The 18,398-nt window shown below is 52.6% G+C and overlaps 1 long non-coding RNA gene across 1 annotated transcript; it reads left to right on the top strand.

Annotated features, from left to right (window-relative positions):
- Positions 1-15,892: 15,892 nt before the first annotated feature.
- Positions 15,893-17,923, top strand: LOC140608444 (uncharacterized). The gene is made up of 3 exons (XR_012010481.1): positions 15,893-16,027; positions 16,331-16,436; positions 16,946-17,923. It is a non-coding gene; the product is annotated as an uncharacterized lncRNA (long non-coding RNA).
- Positions 17,924-18,398: the final 475 nt, after the last annotated feature.

Here is an 18,398-nt window from a genome sequence, read left to right as displayed (position 1 = left end):
CCAGGCCATGAACGGGAATAATGGATGCAGCTTCTGGATTTCCACCACCCGGGAAGAGGCGAAGACAGGAGCAACCTTGTGAGCCAAGAGCCAAGGGCGCGGGGCCCCCCCGTGGACCCCATTCCACTTCCCCCAACTGCCCACCAGTGGACTGTAGCACTGGTTTGGTGTAGCAGCTTGGGCTGTTCTTTAATAAAAATGCTAAAAACGAGCCCCCTTATGACAGGACATGCCAAGTTTCAGTGAAAGCTGTCTATGTGGAGCTAAAAATCACAGTGGCTGGTGGCTGCCTTCATTCTCTCCTTTTTCCAATCCGTTCTGCAAGTGGCTGTCGACCACGAAAGGCTACCCTGATGTTTAAAATCTTAAAGTCTTGGGATGCCTGGGTGGCTCAGTGGTTGAGCATCTGCCTTTGGCCCAGGGCATGATCCTGGGGTCCTGGGATCGAGTCCCCCAATGGCATCCCATCATGGAGCCTGCTTCTCCCTCTGCCTGTGTCTCTGCCTCTCTCTCTGTGTCTCTCATGAATAAATAAACAAAATCTTTAAAAAAAAAAGTAAAATAAAATCTTAAAGTCTCTTGCCAACCCCCAGACACCCAGAACCCCAAACCCCTGGCATCAGGTTGAAGCCAAATCAGTGTTTGCTTTGGCTGAAAACAGACTGCCCGACTAAAAGTAATCTAAAAGAATTATGAAAAATTCAAAAAAAAAAAAAAAAAGTTAGGGCTTTGGTCTTCTCTCCCAACAGGAAGTCTGGAGGAAGGTGTTTCCAGTTTAGCAGTTCAGTGATGTCCGGACTCTGCCTGCCTTTGCGTAGCGTTGTTGGCTTCTCCTTAGAGCCCCACCGTCCTAGGGGGAGGCCGCACGTCCTCTCACCTATCCCAGTGTAGACGGGAAAGGGGCTTTTCTTTTTCCCAAGGAAGAAAATGTGTCCTAGAACCCCCGGCAGCTTTCCTCAGGCCTCTTGGGCCAGACCTCGTCACATGCCTGCTCCATAGCGGGAAGTCGCCCGGGCACAGGAGACTCTGCCATGGAAGAGACACTATTTATGCCGCAAAAGGGGGAGCAGGAGGATGGGAGGGCAGGCAGTTGAATGTTTGCTCCCACAGCCTCGCGTACGCTCCTGAAGCAAAAATATGACTGTAAGTTGGCGTATGAAAAAAATGTATTTCCTGTGACATAAGCCTGGTTACAAAGATTTCTTTTGAATTGTTAAGATTTACGGGTCAGAATGCAACGGACCAAAACAACGTAGGGTACAAATTTTGATAAAAAAAAAAAAAAGAGAGAGATAAAACGAATAGATTTGATTTTGTTGGCAATGTATTTCTTAGTGCTATTAAAACACACACAGCCGAAGAGTATCCTTTATTTTCTGGAATAGGATAGAGTTTAGATTCAAGTGCATTCTAGTTTTTGTGTTTGTGGATTTAGGTGTTGAGTGACCTTGCTCATTAAATACGTGGATGGAAATGGAAAGCATTTTAGAGCTGCAAGTTCGAATGGTTCTTTGGACCCTTCTGAGATCTTTGCTAAAATCCACCTGGGGATCTGTAATAAAAATTAAACACAAAGTTCCAGATGGGTGCAAGGCATGCGGGAGACAGGCAGGTGGAAAGGGGGCTCTGCTAACACCCCCACCAAAGGGAGACAAAGTCATCAGCAGATCAGCTACTGGGAGAGGATAGGAAAGTTGTGAGCTAAACGTTGATTCTTTTAAAATCATCTGTGCTCAGTGCTCCTCTTGGAGAGTTTTGGAGAACCCCCCCCCCCCAGTGATACGGGTGCTTGGGTTGCAAGGCCACGGATTGTGAGGATCAAGTGAGATAATGCACACGAAAGCCCTTTGTGTGCTGTAGAGAGTGTTGCAAGTGACATTAATAATAATATATTCCCTGTGGCGTGCTTTGTTATTCCAAAATCGTGGCTACAGCCCACGAAGGAAAAAAGACTCTAAGTACTTCATGTTCTAAGTCTTCAAAGCCGCCCACTATCAGGCAAGCCGGCTCCCCCACCGGGTTTGCGAAGAACCACCCCCAGCAGCCCCCAGGATAGAAGAGTGTGGAAGGAAGGGAGTGAGAGATCACCTTTTCTGGGGGTGTTGGGTGTGCTTGGAGCAGGTGGTGGAGGGTGGGGAAGGCTCACGGCACAGGGTGTTTCCTTGTTCTCCGGCTGGGTATCTGCTCTTTCACGGGGTCTGCTGACTAGATCGGGTCTATGTGGACAGAGGGAGGAGGCTCGGAGGGAGCCACTGTCCCCCTCTGGATGTCCCCGTTCTAGGGCATATGGAAGATATCGCCTGCCCAGGTGCTGTGACCCAGCAGGTCAGACAACACTGGGGTCTGTAGGTTTGCCAGGCTGCAGAGTGGGGCGCGGGGGCTTCCCGATGGCATGAAGTCACCGGCTAGGGGCAACCAGGCCACAGGTTCAGGCTGCTGTGACCAGTTGGGGCTTGCTGCCTGGGGATGTGTCTTCTGCCAGCAGGGCTTGAGGACCACAAGTTCGATTGGTGATAATGACCAACAGAAGGTGGAGAGTGACCTCAGCCCTCCCACCAGCAATTACAAGGCTGGAGATGTCCTTCGGCCCTCTTACCTTCCTTCCTACTCCTACAGCAGGACAAGGCCACACAAATCCCTCTATTACCTCCGCTCAGCTTGGAACGACCCCATGTTGGGCGGCACCACCTTGGGAGCTTCAAATCTACCCGGTGGGACTATTGACACGACCACAACAGCAAAAGCTACAAGTCAGTGCTTCTCCCCTTCTTCGGAGGGCATTAGGGCACGTCACTGACTCCATGTCTCTGGGACCAGGAAACTAGCCCAGGGTGACAGGGAAGCATGTACGTCGGAAATGACATTGTGACTTTTAAAAATAGACAAGACTGGGGCGCCCGGGTGGCTCAGGGGTTGAGCGTCTGCCTTCGGCTCAGGGCGTCATTCCGGGGTCCTGGGATTGAGTCCCACATTGGACTCTCTGCCTCTCTGTGTGTCTCATGAATAAATAAATAAAATCTTAAAAAAAAAAAAGGACAGGGCTGCGGCTGAGCACCCCGAATGAGACTGTGTCAATAATACAAAGTGATTGAAAAGCTGTTAATGGAACTAAAGGGTGCTCGAGAGAGACTGCTATGCAGCAGAAGAGGAGAATTTGGCCAAGAATAATGGTCTATTAGAGAACAGTCTGGGTCCTGCCTGTGTGCTGTATATTGAGTCGAGCCATGCATCTCCACACAAGGCGATGTATGCAAAGGGACCCATTTATCAAGAGCTGCCGAATATGATGACGTGTTCAGGTCTTAAAGAACTGTTCCCTGGCGGGGTCTGGTTGGCCTCAATCTCCTTCTCCCCATAGAGGTGGCTGCTGTGGCCTCTGAGCCACGAGGCGGCCCCGAGGGCTTGGAGGCCTTGCCCGGCTGGGCTCCCGGCGTGACCCCTGCCTGGCTGGCGGCTCGGGCTCCCCGGCTCTGCGGCCACCTCGGGACCAGCTCCCTCTGCTGCTTGGGCTGGGCCATTTCTAAGGACGAGCAGCTGTGCAGAGAATTAGTTCTTTTGCTGAACAGAATCCTTTAATGAGACTAATTGTTTTTATAATAGGACTTTCACAGGAGAGGAGGAAACCTCTCTCATCAAAGCAAATGGATTCTCTGCTCAGAATGCACATCTTCAGCCCAGCAGGGGCGGAATTGCAGATGGTGTTTTCACATCCCCAACTGGGTATTTAATGAAGAAGGGTCTAGCCTGCCTCCCCTCTCCCTGCCACTAACATGCGCAGTGTATGGCCTCTGTTCTTTGAGATTCACTCCGAGAGGAGAAAAGTCTATTTTAAACAAAGGTGAAGGATTCCAGATTCAGATGGAATTTAAATCAAGGGCTGGGGGGGGGGGGGGGCGGGGGAGGAAGGAAAAAGTGTAGTTGTTTCCCGAAAGGCTGACGGTATTTTAAGAACCAAGCATGTTGCCCATAAGCTGCCGATTCCAGGTGATTTCAGGAACGTGGGGAGGCTTCATGCCAGTTAGGGTGGAGGTTGCCTGGCACAGTAGCCTGAGCATGTGGGATCTGTTTTCTCATGTAACAAAACATATGGTGTAGACAGCCCAGGGCTGACGTAGCTGCTCAACAGAACTACTGTGGACCCAATCCCGCCTAGCTTCCAGCACCTTCTTCAGCATGGGCTGCCTCGACATGGGGGGTGTGGGCTAAATGGCGCTGCCCTTGACTTGCGGACAGGACGAAGGGCGACGGGTGAAGTCCAACGGTGCTGGGCCATGAGTCAGGTTTCATGCTTCTTGCTATTCACTTAGTTAAAAACTTAGGTTCACACAGAAGGCTGCACCCGGATCTTTCTGGCAGCTTTATTCACACTTGCCCCTGCAAGCGACCGAGCGATGGAACGGTAGTCCGAGCTACGAGGGAGCGAACTAGGGAGCCGCTGGAAGGCACAGAGGGGCTTCGGGCGTGTTGCTGAGGGACAGATGCCAGCCTGGGCAGGCCCTGTCAACCAAGCGATGCTGCTACGTGACGCTGGGCGGAGGCCACACCGTGGAGACGGTAGGCGGCTCGGTGGCTGCCGGGGGGCAGGGGCAAGAAGATGAGAAGGCGGCACCCAGCATGTCTAGGGCAGTGAAAGTCCGCCGTGTGCATCCACGTCACCATCCGGCGGCCGAGATCCGCAGGGGTGCCCCCAGAGCGAGCCCTGATGTAGACCTTCCACCTTCTGTTGACCACGGGCCCACGTCCCTTCACCAGCTGTAGCAAATGTGGGGCACGTGTTCGCGGGTGAGGGCCATGGGTGTGTGGCATCTCTGAACTTCCTGCCCAATTTGCTGTGAACCTAACATTGTCCTAAAAATTAAATCTGTTTAATAGAATGACCCGTCGAGTCTGTCCCTTTTCACCCACAAAATAATCCCTTCTCTAGAAACCCCACCTAATAGACTTTTCCGTTCCTGTCTCATTGGCCCAAACTGGGCCCTGTGACTCCCCCAGGTTGCCAGGGAGTGACTCTTTTAGGATTAATTAATTCATGTGCTTCTCTCCCTTCTGATCTTACTGTGGTTTAATAACCGACACACTACTCTGCATAGGTTTAAGGTGCACTGCCTGGTGACTTCCCGTAAATACGTCACGAATGATTTTTACCACATTACGTTCAGTTAGCACCCGCCTCCCCGTGTGGCTACACAATTTTATTTTCCTGATGATGAGAGCCTTTGGTATTTACACCCTTAGCAGCTTCCGTACGTGCCATACAGGAGTGCTCATTATGGTTATCATGTCGTGTATTATTCCCGGCGTGCGTTTACTGGAAGTTTGCACCTTCGGATCACCTTCATCCGATTTCCCCACGCCCACCCCCGGGCTCTGGTAACCACAAGGCTGACCTTTCTCTGAGTTTCTTTTGCTTTTTGTTTTTTAAGATTTCACATGTAAGTGAGATCCTACAGCATTTTTTCTCTCACTTGTTTCACTAGGCATAATGCCCTTGAGGTCCACCCATGCTGTGGCTGACGGCAGAATCGCCTTCCTGTGTATGGCTGGACGCTGTTCCACTGTGTGCATGTATCACTTTGTCCGCTCATCTGCTGACGGACACTGGTTGTTTCGGTGCCTTGGGTATATAAACATGGGGACGCAGATATCTCTTGGGCATCGTGATTCCATTTCCTTTGGGTACATACCCAGAAGGAGAATTGCTGGATCATATGGTGGTTTCATTTTTAATTTTTGAGGGAACTCCCATCTGTTTTCCACATTCCCAGCAGTAGGGCACGAGGGTTCCTCCTCTCTACAGCCTTACCAGCATTTGTTATTTCTCATCTTTTTTTTTTTTTTTAAGATTTTATTTATTTATTCATGAGAGACACAGAGAGAGGCAGAGACACAGGCAGAGGGAGAAGCAGGCTCCATGCCGGGAGCCCGACGTGGGACTCGATCCCGGGACCCCGGGATCACACCCTGGGCCGAAGGCAGGCGTCAAACCGCTGAGCCCCCCAGGGATCCCCCAGTATTTCTCATCTTTTTGATAATAGTCGTTCTAACAAGTATGAGGTAGTATCTCACTGTGATTTTGATCTGCACTTCCCTGAATAGCAATGTTGAGCACCTTTTCATGTACCTGCTGGACATTTGCATGTCTTCTTTGGAAAAATGGCTTTTAAGGTCTTTTGCCAATTTTTAAGTTATTTCATTTTTTTTTGTTTGCTATTGAGTTGTAGAAGTTCTTTATGTATTTTGGATATTAACCCTTTACCAGATATATGATTTGCAAATATTTTCTTTCATGCTGCAGGTTGTTTTTCCATTTTGTTATCATTTCTTTTGCTGCGCGGAGGCTTTTTAGTTTGATACGGTCCCCCTTGTTTGTTTTTTATTCTGTTGCTTGCGATTTAGGTGGCAGAGCCAAAAAAAATCATTGCCAAAACTCATGTCAAGAAGCTTTTTCCTTGAGTTTTTCTTCTAGAAATGTTATGGTTTCAGGTCTCATATTTAAGTCTTTAATCCATTTCAAGTTAATTTTTGTGAGTGGTTTAAAATAGGGGTCTAGGTCTAGCTTTATTCCTTTACATTTGAATAAGCAATTTTTCCCAGCTCCATTTATTGAAGAGACTATCTTTGAAGAGACTTTCTCCATTGTGTATACACGGCTCCCTTGTCAAATATTAGTTGACCACATATACATGGATTTATTTCTGAGTTCTTGAATCTGTTCAATTGGTATGTTTGTTTGTATGCCAGTATCATACAGTTTTGATTACTATGGGTTTATAGTTTGAAATCAGAAGTGTGACGCCTCCATTTGTTCTTCTTTTTCAGGATTTCTTTGGTTATTCAAGGTCTTTCATGCACACACACCCCCCTTTGAATTGTTTATTCTACTTTGTAAAAATGCTATTGGAATCTTGCTAGGGATTGCATTGAGTCTATAAATGGCTTTGGGAAATATGGCCATTTTAGCAATATTTCCTTCAATTCAAGAACATGGGATAGCTTCCCATTTGTTTGTATCTTTAATTTTTTTCATCAATATCTAATAGTTTTCATTATAGAGATATTTTAACTCCTTGGTCAAATTTATCCCTAAGCATGTTATTATTTTTGATGTTATTGTAAATGGGATTAACTTAATTGATTTTCTTTTTTAGATAATTTGGTGGTGACTAGTTTTATAGAAGCACGTTACTGTCTTCTCCCACCAAAACTGCAATACTGTTAATAAGAAAAAATAAGAGATTGGATATTGGATAGGCAATCTAGGCAAATGTCTATCACCTAATGCACATGTTTGTCCCAGCCTCCCCTCTTGCCCCACTGGCTGCCTGCTACCAAAAACTGGCCACTAGGTATATTGGCCTTTTTACTTAAAGTATTATTTTCTATTAAAAACGCAGAATCCTTGGGAAGGTAGCATATAAGCATGCTTGGACATTTTTATTTCAGGGTGAATAAACTTACTACAGATTGTTAATCTTCCTCAAGTTCTGGTCGCTCAGAAGTGTCCCATGCGGAGTCCAGGGCCTTGAACTCTCTGTGGCTGTAGGTCAGGAGATGCAAAGCCAAGTCCACAAGAGGCCAGCTCACACTGCGCCTTTGCAATGGACATTTGTTATGAATGTGGCCTCCCATATCCTTGAACAATATTCTTACGATATTTGGCTGCTTCCCCAAGAAGGCAGAGCTCATTTCCCCAGCCTGGGAACGAGGGCGTAGGCATGGGAGAGAGGCACCAACGGAGAGCTGTTCCTATAGCAGAGCGGATAAGGAAGATGGCACTTGTGGAATCCATTTTCTGGAACGAAGGGTGGTCTGGCTGTGGAGGCAGCACTGCACTGTGAACTTCGAGGGGGAGGCTGCGAGGTTGTCTCTCAGCAGCAGCAGCAGCAGAGGGTCTTTGCTGAAATTGTCTCAGGCTGGAGTCTGGGCTTGGCTTCTGGCTGCATAACCTCCAGCCTGACCCTTCAGTGCTCCCAGGGATTTGGTGAGCAAACTAATTTCTTCCACGAATTCTGACTAAGCAAGCTAGAGCGGGCGCTGCCGCTGGTAATTCACAGCGCTGCCCGGTGCAGTCTTATAATCTACCATCCTACCGTCCTGCTGTCCTACCATCTTACCATCCTACCATCCTAACGTCCTACGGTCCTACGGTCCTACCGTCCTACCATCCTACCATCCTTAGGTGACTGTCCAAAATGCAGGACCCCTTCGACCACTCTCCTCTCCTATGCTTGCATGATCACAATGTTCTGTGTTTTGTCGTCTCACTGGTGGCCTCCTTCTCCCCTCACTACCCTGCCCAGTGATCCCTAAAGAAACACTACTGCATGAGAAGTAAGTTCCTGCATGCTCTTGGATCTACCACTGACTAAGGGAAGTGAGATCTTAGATCCCTCTGCCCTTACAGGGGACATGGTCATTCCTCCCTGCCCCACGCAGGCCAGCATGGTGAAGAGGGCCAGTATCTTTACCCATTCCTCCTCATTGTGGAAGACATCTGTGTCTTTCAACTGAAAATCCTCTGGAGGTATCTTTTCATCCATTACACCTCAATGCCCCGGCTCACAGAAATTGCCCACAATCCTCTGCCTATTTGGCTCTTCTGTGGGTGGCGGCCTTGGGTGGTTGGTCACTTACGTTATCTGATCAGATTCCATTTCTCCAAGGACCAGATTTCGGACTGTATTTCTTCGTACTTGAAAGCCTTGAGTCTGGTGTTCTGCTCTGCATGGAGTAGGCCCTCAGCAACTGCTTACTTAATGCTATTTTTAGTGGACCTAAATCTTTTTGTTTACCTTCTTCTTGTTTTCGTAGTTTCCATATTGTGAGTCTTATGTCTTAAAAAAACAAAACAAAACAAAACACCCCCAGACTATGTCTCCCAGACTCCCTTCTTCCACCTAGGTGTGGCCATGTGATTCAAAGTCCCCTGATTAGGGACTACTGGGTGGCTCAGCGGTTGAGTGCCTACCTCTGACTCAGGGTCTGATCCTGGAGTCCTGGGATCGAGTCCCGCGTTGGGCTCCCTGCATGGAGCCTGCTTCTCCCTCTGCCTGTGTCTCTGCCCCCCCCTCCCCCCGGTGTCTCTCATGAGTAAATAAATAAAATCTTAAAAAAACAAAACAAAACAAAAACAAAGTCCGCTTGATTAGAAGCACTCACAGAAGACATGAATGGGAAGTGAGCAACGGCAGGCAACGCAGGCAGGCTGCCCTCCTGGCAGGCATTTTAACAGTCGCTGAGTTCTCGGGGGCCTTGTAAGAGGCCTCTGGCTCCTCTGGGGCAGTTTTAGTCGAGAATCTGATGTCCGGGCCCAGGTACGATCTGTGCCAACCACGGGTCAGAGCAGCAGTGGGGCTTCTGCTGGCAGAGTTCCACAGGGCAGTTGGCACCATTCCTGGCTACGTTACTTCTGGCTGGGTGGCTGGCAAGCCTGGGTCTCTGCCCCTTCTAACGACTCTGGGATCTGCCTGGCATCCTTCAAGAAATTTCTTTCCAGATTCAACTAGAAGATTGGCTTCTGCTGTTTACAGCTAAGAATCACTTCTAACCAAGCGTCGGGGAGGCAGTACAGCACTGTGATTAAGAGCCTGGGTTTTGGGATCAGACAGACCTGGGGCGGAAACTTGAGCCAGCTGTGAACTAGCTGCAGGCCATGGGACAGCTAACTAAAGCCCCCTGGATCTCTGTGCTCTCACAGATGAAACAAAACCTATCACACTGGGTTGCTCTGAGGATTAAAAACAGAACGGTTGTAAAGCTTTTAGCACAGTGCCTGGCGTGTCGTTGATGCTCGGGGAGTGAAAGGGTAGCTCCGCCAGTGAGCCATGCATATATTTTCTCTTCCAACCTATTAGATTGTTTTAGAATTTTTTTCAGGCATAACGATGAAAAGCAAAAGTTTGGAAATGGCCCAAAGCAAAAGCTCTTCCTTTTGTCCCCGGGAGAGGCAATTTTCCCACCTGTCCTGTTCCGTGGGACTTTCGTGGGACATTCCGTGGGACATCCTCTGGAAGCCAGCAATGGGATCAGGTGCTGTGGCTCTAGAAGGTGCCCTGGTCTTTCTACACTAGACATTGGTTTGGTCACTGGCGCACTTGGGCGAATGCTACAGCGACCCTGAGGTCAGTAATTTGGGTGAGTCAGAGGGAGGAGAACCAAACACTTAGCATCAGTCATGACTTCATCAAGCCTCTTGCAAAGATACCGTTTTATCCCGTGCACTATAAAAACAGCTTCTGCCTAATGCATATCTCTTTGTTCCTTCATCATGCGTTTTTCCTTAGTGTTTAAATCGTTCATCCTGGCCTCCCTCTCCATTTGGTCCAAACATCCTCTTTGGTTATTTCTGGTTCAGCTGTTCAGAACACGCTGATTTATGGTGCCTTGCTAAAGATATGTGGTCGGGGAGGAAGCTGCCAAATGCAATGGAAGACATTTGCAATTCAGCAGAATGGTCTTTTTTTTTTTTTTTTTAAACTTTTATTTATTTATGATAGGCACACAGTGAGAGAGAGAGAGGCAGAGACACAGGCAGAGGGAGAAGCAGGCTCCATGCACCGGGAGCCTGACGTGGGATTCGATCCCGGATATCCAGGACCGCGCCCTGGGCCAAAGGCAGGCGCCAAACCGCTGCGCCACCCAGGGATCCCCAGCAGAATGGTCTTAACTACGGTGCCATCCCTCCGCTGCAGGAATTGTAGACAGTGTAATTAAATGAGCAGACCAGAATCCAGACAGGCAGGATGGTTGCTTTGAAGACCCTATATTTGTTCTATGGAAATCAAATACATTCCCGAGTTGATTGTACGTAGCTGCGGAAAAGCTGGATGAACTCTGATGATTTAAGGGGACACCGTGACAGGCGTTGACTGCACAAATGGCCTTCGTTCAAGAATGAAATCCGTGTGGGACCGTGGGGCTCGTCTGCCTGCACGCTCCAGACGCCTCACCCTCGTTGCTTCATTTGTTCTGATGACCCCCGAGCTCTGTTATAGCCTCCCAGCCCTCTGCTCCGCGCTCCAATTCCAGAGGTAACATTACAACTTCCCAAATAGAACAAATGAACGTGAATTTTGTCTTGAAAATGTTGTGACCTCTACTGACCTAATCGAAAATGTCACAGATCTGACTTTTACAAACTCTGTGATCTCGCATACGTGACTATGCCTTTCTGGGCCTGATTGTCCTTATCTGTGCTAAGAGTTTTAAGACACCTGCCCTCCGTGGGCACCACAGGGCACTGCAGAGATGCAAATCCCCCCCCCCCTTGAAGGGAGGAGGGTGCAGGGTGCTTTAATGGTGCTGGTGTACAGGGTTGGGTCAGGGCCTCCTAGGAACACCTGTACCCTGTGAGGCCCTCCCACCTCCTTGGACCCCCAAGACCACAGCAGTGTGGGAGCTTTCATCTGTTCCATCCTTCTTGCTCTTCTTCTTCTTTTTTTTTATTGAAGTTTGATTTGCCAATATATAGGGTAACACCCAGAGCTTACCCTGTCGAGTGTCACCCAGTCACCCCATCCCCCCACCCCTTCTGGCTCTTTTCCCCTTACTTCCCCTTCTTTTCTTCTGCTCCAGGCATCACAATGGTGGAAAGAATTTGGCTTTGCTAGGGGGTGGAGGGAAGGCAGAGACTCATCCCCCTTCCCAGGCCCCCCTGGTTGCAGGGGGAGAAGCTGGTCTCCCTGTCAAATCACGAATGTGACAGTTCAAATGCTACTATGTGATCCTCTGTACGCTGCCTACGGAAGGGCCTGAAATTTTGTATATTTGACTTTCATCGACCCAGATCTTTCATGTGTTATACCTGGAAGCTCCTGAGGACTCCCCGAGGCAGGGTCAGACTCTCAACCAGGCACCATCTACTTCTACCCAATATGGGCAGGGTCTTCCTGTTTAAAAGGAGATGGTTTTCTCTATAGTCTGGTTAATGACCATAATTAAGTCAGAGGGATAGAATTTTAATAGAATCTTGGGGATCCCTGGGTGGCTCAGCAGTTTGGTGCCTGCCTTGGGCCCAGGGTGTGACCCTGGAGACCCGGGATCGAGTCCCACATCGGGCTCCCTGCAGGGAGCCTGCTTCTCCCTCTGCCTGTGTCTCTGACTCTCTCTATCTCTCTCTGTGTCTTTCATGAATAAATAAATAAAATTGTTTAAAAAAAAGAATTTTAATAGAATCTGCTTATAATTTTTGAAACCTGAGTTTAGCCTCGGACAGCTATGCTCTCCTCCTACCAGGTTTTTACCATCGGGTGTCGTGTCTGAGAAGAACTGTACTGCGCACTCTGCTTATAATTAAATAAGGGGATATGGAAATGAAATGCATTAATATTTTGTTAACAAAATGATGACAACATAATATATGCTGTACTGGATGTTGCTGGTTTAATTATGCCTGTTGGAGGGGGGGAATCTCCAGAAATGTCTCTGCTTAGGAGGACTTTCTCGCGTTTTATTCTTAAAATTTTACGCGTCTTCAAAACCCAGCAGACTTGTTACTTGCTTTCACAAGAGTGACTCCTCACTTCTGTACGAGAACAGGATGCTCCTGTCCCTGCCAGGCACCTCACCCTTCCTTGTAGGTTGTCTGTGGTGTTTGCCTCACCTGCTGTACCGTGAGCTCCCCAGGTTGGTCTCCTCAGCTTTACATGTTCCGATGCAGTTCGACAATACTCAGTATATTTATTTAACAGAACGAACGAGCGAGTGAATGATGAGAATGTATTATCTGCTGGTGCGTGATCACGGGCGATTTCCTGTCATCTCTGGGCTCGTTTACCCGCGAGTACATGGCGAATACTACAGCCTCGTACATCTGAGAGGAGGTGAGGTCGTGTGTGTAGAGCACTTAGCACAGGGCACGCGCGTCGATTCGGGAAACGTCAGCTGTTCGTCATGTTATCGTCGACGTGGAATGTGGGCCCCTTGGGAGGAGGCGGTTTCTTTGCTGACCTCGGGCAGAGCCGCACGGGAGGGCTAGATCCCATCAACGGTATCTCATAAAAGCAAAGTACCAGTAATGGAGCCAGAGTCCTTTCAACGGGTAAGATGATGCTCCGAGTTCTCTGCACAATAGCGGGCAGGTTTCCAGAAGGCCCGATGGACCCTCAGCTATACACTCAGCACGTGAAAATACAACTGAACCTCATAAATTTGACCTACAGCCAAGATAACCACGTCCACACCAAGCGAGTGCACACGATGCTGGTGTCCCGCGGTGCCCTGTGCCCGGCGGGGCCTGCAGGGGCTGCTCTCCCCACAGGCCTCTCCGGGGAAGGCTCCCTTCCCGCCTGTTTCCTCGGCGTCTATTTTCCTACAGCAGCCAGAGACCTTTGCCTTCCGCGACCCTCACGTCAACAGCCGGGGGACGTTTGGCCAATCTCTCTGGACAATGAGATGGAGGTAATTTCGATCACGACAGATTCCTTCGTCAAAGAGCCAGATCCAGCCTGTCTTTTCTTCCCGTTCTCCGACTTCCCCGACGACGCTAAAGCTCCACTGCTCTCCTGTTCCCTGGCGTCCTGGCTTCCACGCATCTCCGCAGGCCAAGCACAGACATCGCCCTCCTCCGGGAAGCTCTCCTTGATCCCCAGGAGGAGTTACTTGTCCTCCCGCCGGGCCACACGGAGATGGCTCTTGCCGGGTCGTTGCCATCAGGCAGGGCGAGCGTGTATTTAAGGGTTTGCTTCTACTGGGAGGCTGTGAAGCACTCATAAGTGTTTCTATCTCTACGTTGTCACGGGAGGGGTTGGGGACGGTGAGATAGGCAGGTATGAGGTTGCCTTTGAGCCTGCCTGCGGCAAAGTGCCTGTCATACTTGGGGCCCAGTGCTCTTCCAACGGCACGACGGACTGGCTCAGGCCCTGCTCCGATTTCCCAGCACCGGGGAGGCCCTTCCCGGAGAGGGTGTGGGAATTCCAGTGAAAGCTGGAATCGAATGTCCTTCGGAGACATGGGGGCGGCAGGTCAGAGCTTCAGGAGATTACATTTGCTCTATAGAAACAAAGGATTCGGGCAGCCCAGGGGGGCTCAGCGGTTTAGCGCCGCCTTCGGCCCAGGGCCTGATCCTGGAGACCCGGAATCGAATCCCACGTTGGGCTCCCTGCATGGAGCCTGCTTCTCCCCCTGCCTGTGTCTCTGCCTCTCTCTCTGTGTCTCTCATGAATAAATAAATAAAATATTTAAAAAAAAAAGAAACAAAGGAATCTGAGAGATCCCGTACTCTAGGGCTTGGACCAAAATCCCACAGGCCCCCGGCAAGTGCTCATCCCTCACACAAGCATCCACTCATTTATTCGCTCACCGAACAGCACCTGCTGCATGCCAGGCCTCGAGGGATGATGGTATGTAAGTTCGAGGGGCCCTTCGCCATCACGGAGGGTATTCCAGTCAGGGCACCAAGGAAAATATAATGCAATATATGGAAAAAGACGCTTAGAAATCGTGGTCAAGATTAGAACAAAAGGCCAGAAGTTGGAGAATGCAAGGAAAGGCAGGAAGAGGACACGTGTGTGTGGAGAGTGGGGTGACAGGAGGGCAGAGACAAACGGTCAAGAAGAGATGCCATTTCACTGAGCCCAAAGGGGTGAGGCCACCTGGGAGCGACCTGCAGGGAGGAGGTCTCTGGGCAGAGGGGAGGCAGGTGCAGGTGGGAGAGTGGGGGTGGGGGGAACTGCAAGGAGCGGGTTGGGCGGGCAGAGGGAGCCAGGCAGACAGGGGTGGGAGGGAGGGACGGTTGAGAGGGATCAGGAGCCCGATCATGCAGGCCCTGGTGGCCCGGGGACGGGCCCTGGGATTCTTGGTCCCCAGACAATGAGACGCCACTGAGGCAATTGCAGGGGGGCAGTGAGGTGTGCAGCACACGCCTGCCACCTGCTCCATGTGATTCTGCTCTCCTGGGTCTTACGGGGAGGCCCTTGACTGCAGGCTGTGGGGGGTGGGTGTGTTCCCCGCCTCCCGGGATCGGTCGGGACCCGCCGGTCCTCCTGGGGTTGGGCCCGTCTCCGAGCAAGGTGGCCTCTAAGCTGCTCCCGCGCCAAGTGGAGGACGGGGCTCCGAGCCACACCCCGTGGAGCAGCTGCGCGGCCTCCGAGGTGGCCTCACACTGCTGGTCCGCGATCGGCGACCTGCTCCTGGGGCGTCTGCCGCTGCCCGTCGGGTCCTGAGGCCGCGTGGGGCGGCCGAGGGTGTGCCCTGCTGAAGTGCCGAGGCCCCGGCACCTGCGCTCCGGGGCGGCCCTACAGGAGCCTCCGCGCCCTGCTCCGCTCTGTGCGAGGGGCCCATGGGCTGTCTGGCCACGCCTGTGGCCCCCCAGGTCAAGGCTGCAGGGGCTTGGGGTGCTCTCCTCTGGGGAAATCTTGGAAGGGGACTGCGGGAAGGATTTTCAGCGTGCGGCAAAGGAACAGCCAGGTCCTTAAAGCCCTGGTCGCCCCCCTGCCCCCCGAAAGGCTAATTCTAACCTAAAAAATATTGACGAGAGCAAGTAAGCGCGCTCATGCCACCCCAGTGTTCCTCCTCAAACATGTGGGTCTAAGCCAGCTGGGCTTGAAAGCCGTTCAGTTCGTGTTTTTGCCAGGAGTTTTGTGGGTGTAAAGTTTAAAAATAACTAGGTACACACAGGATGTCTGTGGGGAAATGTGGGGAAATTCTAGGCTGGGGAACGGTGCCCGGGGCAGGGGCCCTGGCGGCTGGGCCCTGAGTGTAGGACGAGCCACAGTGTAGGGGTCGGGCCCACGGCCCTGGCTCCAGGGCCAAGCCGGCTGTGTCCCAGCCCTGATGTGGGTGTGGGTAGTGACTCAGAAATCCATCACAGGGAGGACGGGGAGGACGCAGGGCCTGGCAGAAAAGTAATTAAAGTGAAAAACAGGTGGGAGGGGGCGGGCACGGGCAGGTGGAGGGCGGGAGCTTGGCCTGAAGGCGCGAAGGCAGAGGGGACTGAACAAAACCGAAGGGAGCGGCCGAGGCCTGGTGAACCCGCACTCACGGGTTTTCCTGCCTGCGTGGACTTCCCCGTCCCCAGCCTGCAGGACGAGTGAGTTGCGTAGCCCTGGATGAGGGGGCTGCTTCGGGCCGGGGGGCCCCGTGAGCTGGGGGCGAGCACAGGGAGCGTTGGGGGGCGGCAGCCTGCGGCTTGGGGCGTGACCAGGGCCCGGGACCGAGGCCTGCATCGGGCTCCCTGCTCGGCGGGGCGACCGCTCCTCCCTCCCCTACCACTTGTGTGTCCTTGTTCTCTCTCTCCCCGTGGAATCTTACACCTACCGACACTCGCCGAACAACCAAACCAAACGCCAACCCGTCACTCCGGTGCTCGCTCATCGGGATCTTACTAATCGAGGGGCTGCTCTGCACCGGGGCCCGGTACCGAACCTGCAAGGCCGAGCGTCCGGTGATTTGCCCTGAGTCAGGCACAAGCGGGTGCTCGCACGTCGCGGCACCAGGAGGTGAGCTCGGGCGGCGAGAGCCAGCAGGCTTCCTGGAGGAGGTGCCGGTGGCGTCGGGATGCGGGTGGGCTGCGTTGGGGGAACAGCCTGACCTCTGGCACGTGGGTGGGAAAGCACAGCGTGGACTTCGTGGAGCCGAGGGCCTGCTGGGCGGGAGCAGGGAACAGTGGGCGCTCGCAGGGGAGGGTGACGGCTGCCGGGGTGAAGGCCTGGAGGGCGGATCTGGGGGGAACACTTCTGCCTGGTTGGCCCCAGGGGGCCATGGCAGGGTTTTAGCAGGAGGGTGTGCAGAGCATTTTCTAGAAAACTTGGCAGGAGCGGGGCAGGTGTCGGAGCCACAGAAACCAGTTGGGGGTCTGTGGTCACGGCCTCAGACGGTGATAACTCGGTTTATGAAGACGTACCAGCGGGCCCAGCTCTCAGACGACAGATGGGGGTGCAGGAGTGCTAGAAATACTGGTGCTTTTTCTTCAGATCCAACTAATTCTTTCTTTTGTTTGTTTTTAAAGATTTTTATCTATTTATTCATGAGAGACCCAGGCAGAGGGAGAAGCAGGCTCCACGCAGGATGCCCAATGTGGGACTCGATCCCAGGACCCCAGGGTCATGCCTTGGGCTGCAGGTGGTGCTAAACCGCTGAGCCCGCCCCCCGGGCTGCCCTGATCCAACTAATTGTGATTTAAAGCCATGAGCCACAGGGAAATCCCTTTACACTAATTGTAATTGAGGGGGACCCTCCCCCGAATGGGACGTGAGAGTCTGGGAGGATTATACGGTACGTGAACGGGGGAGGGCCTTGCCGTCCTCGCCGTCCAGCCCCAGGAACGGGGACAGATTGGGGGGACGCTGAGAACACTCAACGGGCGCTGGGGTTTTGCTGTTTTATCGCCCTTATTTTTTAATTATGTGATTAATAAATGCTTATCATCGAAAACACGTCAAGTGGAGAAAAGGAAAATGAAGCAGAAAACATCCACCCCCCGTGATGGCAGGACGCGGATGCAAGGGAGCGCAGGGCGGGCTCTGCTGTGTTGGCGTCGCCCTCGCGGCCCGTGCCCCTCTGGCCTGTTCCCGAGGCGGGCGGCGACAAGCACAAGCGCAAGGCTCTGCCTCGGTTCGGGATGATCTCGTCTGTCCAGGCCCCGAGCCCTGGGGGGGGCGCACAGGGCGTGAGTGTCGGGCGGGGGGCCAAGGAGCTCAGGCCAACCACTGTGAGGAGCCTCGTGCACATGTCCCTGACTCCGAAAGGTGACCCCACCTGTTGTGGCGTCAGGCTCTGCCCCCGAGGCCACCTGTTCCTTACAATGACCCCCTGAAGGCGGCCTCTTCTGCTCAAGTGACCGTATTGCAGCCCCTTGAACCTCGCCCGGGGAGGGTCACCCTGCACCCGCGCCGCTCGCCGCCTGTTGCCAACGCAGGGACCAAGGCCGAGAAGTGGGGCCGTTTGATCCGCGTCCCACAGCCACTGAGTGTCCTGATGGCCTCACCTCCGCCTTCTGAGTGTGGTGGGGAGGACGGAGGGGACCCCGCGGGCGCCAAGGGGCTCGGCGGAGGAGCTGGAGCTGCGGGTCCCACCGACGGCTGCAGAGCTCCGGGGCGTGTGGTCTGGCCCAGGGAGCCAGAGGGGCAGGGGTTGGGGCAAGGGTGGGGTGGGGGGTAGGGGGGTAGAAGGTGGGGGGTCGGGGGTGGGCACTGGCTCGCTGCCGGCACGCTGGCTGGCGGGGACTTGGGCCTCCTGGGCAGTCGGGGCGCAAGGCCCAGCGCTCTGCACCCCCCGGGTCAGGGGCTCCCAGGGGGCTGACAGCTGGGGGGGCTGAGCCTGGGCTCACACTGGCACCTTGGGCCCGCCCCGCCTCACCCCTCACCCCCCATCACCCCCTGCCCCCCGCCTCACCCCTCACCCCACCTCACCCCTGTCCCCCACCTCACCCTCTGCCCCTGCCTCACCCCCTGCCCCTGCCT

This window comes from Canis lupus, chromosome 17 (genome assembly GCF_048164855.1).
Source record: "Canis lupus baileyi chromosome 17, mCanLup2.hap1, whole genome shotgun sequence".
NCBI lineage: Eukaryota > Metazoa > Chordata > Mammalia > Carnivora > Canidae > Canis > Canis lupus.
Note: the sequence above shows the minus strand (reverse complement) of the source record. Positions and strands in the feature narration are given on the sequence as shown.